The 6,000-nt window shown below is 40.0% G+C and overlaps 1 long non-coding RNA gene across 1 annotated transcript in view; it reads left to right on the top strand.

Annotated features, from left to right (window-relative positions):
- The first annotated feature begins 1,213 nt into the window (after positions 1-1,213).
- Positions 1,214-6,000, top strand: part of LOC128073967 (uncharacterized) — a 75,057-nt gene continuing 70,270 nt past the window's right edge. Inside the window, exon 1 of the long non-coding RNA XR_008202944.1 lies at positions 1,214-1,607. This is a non-coding gene — a long non-coding RNA (uncharacterized LOC128073967). The remainder of the gene's footprint in view (positions 1,608-6,000) is intronic.

Here is a 6,000-nt window from a genome sequence, read left to right as displayed (position 1 = left end):
CCATGCCAAATTTATTTTCTTATCTATTTTTATTCTTTTTTGTAGGGTTTTTTTCATGACCTATAAGAAGCAACAACAGATTTTTTTGTACGCTCCTTAACAGCTTGCGCTGTGTATGTTTAAGTTACTTTGAGATTAAAAATAATTTGTCTGTGTCATACAGTGAATGCCTGAGTTTGTGTCTACATATGCAGATTCATAGCTGAAACACCACTGAGGAAAATTATTATTTTTAGTCTACAATTATAGTTTATTTCAGATAAATACAGATTATCAGGCAAAGCTACATGCTTTGAGTGAATATAATTATGAGGAAAATTACAGAAGAGTGATCCTGCAAATGTTGAGAATCATTTTCCAATCCCATATACAAGAAGGGGAGCAGGGAGGACCCGGGGAACTACAGGCCGGTGAGTCTCACCTCCGTGCCTGGGAAGATCATGGAACAGATCCTCCTGGACAACATGCTCGATCACATAAAGAATGAGCATGTGATCCGAGACAGCCAGCACGGCTTCACCAAGGGAAGGTCATGCCTGACTAATCTTGTGGCCTTCTATGATGGAGTGACGGCATTGGTGGACGAAGGGAAGGCGACCGATGTCATTTACCTGGACCTGAGCAAGGCCTTTGACATGGTCCCCCACCACATCCTCATCTCCAAATTGGAGGGAAGTGGATTTGATGGGTGGACGACCCGATGGATAAGCAATGGGTTGAAAGGCCGCAGACAGAGGGTGGTGGTCAATGGCTCTATGTCCAGGTGGAGGCCGGTAACAAGTGGTGTCCCCCAAGGGTCTGTCTTGGGACCGGTGCTCTTTAACATCTTTATTAATGACATCGATGAGGGAATTGAGTGCACCCTCAGCAAGTTTGCTGACGACACCGAGCTGAGTGGTGCGGTTGATACGGTGGAAGGAAGGGATGCCATTCAGAGGGACCTCGACAGGCTGGAGGGCTGGGCTCCGGTGAACCTAATGAGGTTCAACACGGCAAAGTGCAAGGTTTTGCATTTGGGCCGGAAGAACCCCAGGCACCCGTACAGGCTGGGAGGAGTGGTCCTTGAGAGCAGCTCGGCAGAGAAGGACCTCGGGGTCCTGATGGACGAGAGACTGAACATGAGCCAGCAGTGCGCTCTGGCAGCTCGAAAGGCAAATGGGATCCTGGGCTCCATCAGGAGAGGGGTGGTCAGCAGGGAGAGGGAGGTGATTGTTCCTCTCTACTCGGCTCTTGTGAGGCCCCATCTGGAGTACTGTGTCCAGGTGTGGAGCCCTCAGTACAAGAAAGACACAGAGATTTTGGAAAGGGCCCAGAGGAGGGCGACTAAGATGATCAGGGGGCTGGAGCACCTCCCCTATGAGGACAGGCTGAGGGAGTTGGGCTTGTTCAGCCTGGAGAAGAGAAGACTGCGGGGTGACCTCATTGCAGCCTATCAATACCTGAAGGGAACCTACACCCAGGAGGGGAGTAAACTCTTCAAAAGGGCTGACAACAGCAGGACTAGGGGAAATGGATCCAAGTTGAAAGAGGAAAGATTTAGGTTGGATGTTAGGGAGAAGTTCTTCACAAGGAGAGTAGTTAGGCCCTGGAACGGGCTGCCCAGGGAGGTTGTGGATGCCCCGTCCTTGGACGTGTTCAAGGCCAGGTTGGACGGGGTCCTGGGCAACCTGATCTGAATGTGTACGTTTGGTGGCCCTGCTAGGCAGGGGGGTTGGAACTATATGATCCTTGAGGTCCCTTCCAAACCGGGTGATTCTGTGATTCTGTGATTTTTAGAAATGATTTGACAAAAGGCCAACTTACAAATTATTTTTGCATACGTTAGCTATTTGCCACTACTTTCTTTCTAACACTAAGGTAGTCTATAGCTAAGAATTTCCTAAGATCATTTGTGTTTTATTTAGTAAGATCTTTGAAGAGATACTTTACGTATTATCAGCCTGAGGAAGGATATTCATTGAACAAGAGAAATACTAAAACACTGAATAATTAATGTTGGAAAAGACTCTTAAAATCATCAAGTTCAACCACCAAACTAACCTACTGAGTTCCACCCCTTAATTACACATTCACATCTTAAATACCTCCAGGGATGGGGACTCTACCATTTCCCCAGTCAGCCAGTACCAAAACCCAACCATCCTTTCTCTGAAGAAATTCCTCCTGACAGCCAATCTAAGCCTACTCTCGTGCAACTTGAAACCATTACCTTGTGCCTCATCAGTTGTCTTCTGAGTAAACATACTTTCCCAACTGCAACCTCCTTTCAAGAGCTATAGAGTGATGACATCTCCCTGCAGCTTCCTTTTCTCCAGGCTAAACAGCCCCAGTTCCCTCAGTCACACCTTCTTACTCTTATTTACTAGACCCTTCACCACTTTTGTTTTTCTTCTCTGGACAGGCTCAAACTACTCCATAATCTTCTTGTGAGGATCTCAAACTGAACACAATATTCAAAATGTAGGCTCACTGGTATTCAGTCAGCTATCAGCAATAAACACCCACAGCCTTTCACTTGTCCACAAAGACAAGAAAGAGTCTTAGTGGACAAGAAAGAGATCAGGTTAGTCCAACAGATCTTGCTTTTCTTAAACCCATTATGACTGGGTCTGACCAGCTGATTGTCCTACAAGTGCCATGTGATGGCAATCAACATGATCTTCTCCATGATCTTTGCTAGCCCCAAGGTCAGACTGACAGACCTGAAATTTCGGAGTCCACCCTGCAGATGGGTGTCACATTCACTAATGTTAAGTCAGCTGGTTCCTCTACGTCTAGTCAAAACTGCTGGTAAATTTTTGAAAGCAGCTTGGTAAGGGCTTCCACTACTTACTTCAGTGTCTTTGGATGGTTCCCATCTGGCCCCATAGATCTGTGTATTTCCAAGTGGTGCAGTACTTTGCTCACCATTTCCCCTTGGATTATGAAGGCTTCATTTTGTCTCTGACTTCCAGCTCAGTGAACTGGATACCCTAAGAAGAATTAGTTTTTCTAATAAAGATAAAGGAAAAGAAGGCATTAAGTACCTCAGCCCTTTACTCATCTCTTGTTACTATGTTCTCCCTCTATGTATCAAATAAAAGATGGAGATTCCTCATAAAACTTTCTGGTTTATGTACTTCTAAAAATATTTTTGTCTTTTACATTAGAGGCTAAATTAATCTCATTCTGGTCTTTGGTTCTTCTAATTTGGTCCTTGCATAATCTCACACCTTTGTAGTTCTCTTGCCCTTACCTTCAAAAAGGTCATAAACACTTTTTTTTCCTAAGTTCCAGAGAAGTTCTCTGTTCAGCCAGGTTGGTCTTCTGAAGTACCAGCATAAAATCTGAGTCACATAAAAAGAAATATGTTAAAGGCAGTACAATGGCTTTATGGACAACTGTGACCACAACAAAAATGGTACAAGAATTTAATTAAACCAATGTCAATTGAAGCATACTGAAGTAGCGTAATGCAGAAATGCCATTTGTTTCTGATGATCTCAGAGATAATCAGGAAAAAAGTGATATTCTGTGTTACTCTTCTGACACCATCCAGGATCTTCAACACAAATCAGAATAGTGCAAGATTTAGTGAGTTACATCATTGCTAAATTTGCACAGGCGTTTGTACCTTGTGTACTGAAAAAGTTGTTCAGGTATCCTACTAATGGTGATGGTAGAATAACATGAGTAAAATAAATTCAAATTTATTTAATACAACATGAATACAAACTCTTTCATACATAACTTATTTATAGGACACAATATTACTGTTACCCCAAGATGGGTAATATAACCAGCATTTTGGAAATCTTACAATATGAAAGAAATGTTTTAAACTAATGTATCACTCATATGTGGAGAGGGTGTTTAAGCTTTTGTTGTAGCTTTCTTGTTTAAAGAGTAATTTAGAAAGCTTATTGATTTAAGTGTATCTTGTATACTTTCAAAGAGAGACTGTCAAGAGTATATAAGATGTAGGAGAAAAATTTTCTACATACTAGAAATCAAAATAAAGCTATTCTCATCATCAAACGTCCACATTTTTAAGGTCATATGAAATTGGGGACTCTTTGGCCACACTGACCACTGCATATCACAAAATGTTTCTTCACTGAAGTCACACGAGTGTTTGATGCAGAACATTTAGAAACCTATTCTCACTGTGCTTCAGGACAGTACTCAGTATTTTCATCAGAATGAATATACCAATGGATATTTGATATTCCCCAAATGAGAAATGTCTTTGTTTTATTGAATATGATATGCTTTTTATGTCACTACACTAATATGTACTCATATCATTAAATTTGAAGATTAATAATAGATTTACAGAAAGTTTAGAGAAGATAGTGAAAGTCTTTTCTATATGTACATGCATAAGTTGGATGGATGTATAAATAATTGCCTATCTCAGACAGACTTATGAATTAAAAGAATGTGGTTGGAGTCAACTTCAAAATATTTGGGTATTTTGAAGTAAATTACTAAATAAATGTACTGCTTTGTAGGGTATGGACTGTGCTGTAATTGATGGGAGACACAGTTTATTTGAGTTTTAGGTTTCCTAGCAAAGAGATTGTAAGGTCAGCTGATGATATATTCTGTCAATTTTAGCTAGTAATTGCATATAGAATCATAGAATTTTTAAGGTTGAACTCTAGGTTTCTAAGGATGACTCTAAGACCATCTAGTCCAACCATCAACCTATCACCACCCATGCCCACTCACCCATGTCTCTCAGTGCCAAATCTATACATTTCTCAGTGTCCTCCAGGCAGCTGGAACTGCTGAGCTCATCAGTTAACCAACTTGTTTACATTCAAATCTATTTTAAAAGGGTTAACAGATCTTTGTAAGTGAAAGGAAAATATCCTCAGCCTTATAGACCCAGCAAGAATGAAACCGAAGTTTGCACACACAAAGTAATTGTTCCAAGTATCTGATACACTGGGAAATCAAGCAAATTCATGCTACTGTGAACTAATTTTTTAGGTAACTCACTCTTTTCTGCAGCAGTAATGTACCAGCTACAACATCTACTAGCAGAATTTCCTTGTGCTCTGTTGTTCCGTGTTCATCAGATTGTGTTTTGGGGACTTCTTGAGAACAAGTCTTAGGGCATACTCCAGTTTAGATCTTCCCTGAGTTATGAATAAGGCCCAGCAGAATAGACTGTGAAGTTTTTTTTGTTCTGTGTTTTCACTGAAATTAAGTGTCAGTTCATCATATGAGAATAATCTGAGAACATTCAAGAGAAATCCAGCCTGCCATGGCCAAAAATGCTTTCACACATCATTAAATAATGTACCAAAAGAACAGTATGGTATAAATGGTATACCTAGAAGTCTTCCAGAGTTTCCCAGTTGACAGCACAGACCTTTTCAGCTGAAAGGAATCAAAATACCAAAGCATGAAAGCAGTTAAATGAGTCAAAGAATAATGTGTACATGAAATATGTAAGTCAAGTTTTGCTTATTGTTTTAGTGTTTAGTAGAAATACATATTGTCATCTTACAAATTGGAATAATTGTTCTTCAATTTTTTTTTTCAAATTATTGCCATCTTATGTGTTTTATCTTCCAGTGTTTATAATTTTCTGTACAGTTTTGACAGTCTGCCTTAACATCCCCACAGTTAAGCTTAAGGGATCTTTCTAGAATTCTAAAAATACAGTAAATTCATACTCCCTCTTTCTTTCTGCTTTACTTTCAGGAAGTGTCAGAGCAAGGCAGTGTATAGCACAGTAGTTCAAATCTTCCCTGAAATCACGATCAATTCTATTAAATTTTTAAAATTTAAATTTAATTGTCATTAAATTGTTAAAATTCTAAGCTACAGCATAAACATTTTAATAACTACTGTGCTCAAATTACAGGGCACTCTGTGATTCTATGAATTCCTGTGAGGGGCTTCCAGAATTAGATGGTTATAGTGTCTAAAATACACAGCTGTAATACTTGTTACATCATAGATGATATTCTGTGTTACTGTCTAGCCACCCCTTGTTCATTAATA

The sequence above is a fragment of the Tympanuchus pallidicinctus genome, unplaced genomic scaffold (assembly GCF_026119805.1).
Source record: "Tympanuchus pallidicinctus isolate F22 unplaced genomic scaffold, pur_lepc_1.0 scaffold8, whole genome shotgun sequence".
In the NCBI taxonomy this organism is placed as follows: domain Eukaryota; kingdom Metazoa; phylum Chordata; class Aves; order Galliformes; family Phasianidae; genus Tympanuchus; species Tympanuchus pallidicinctus.
This window is presented reverse-complemented; position numbering and strand designations above follow the sequence as displayed.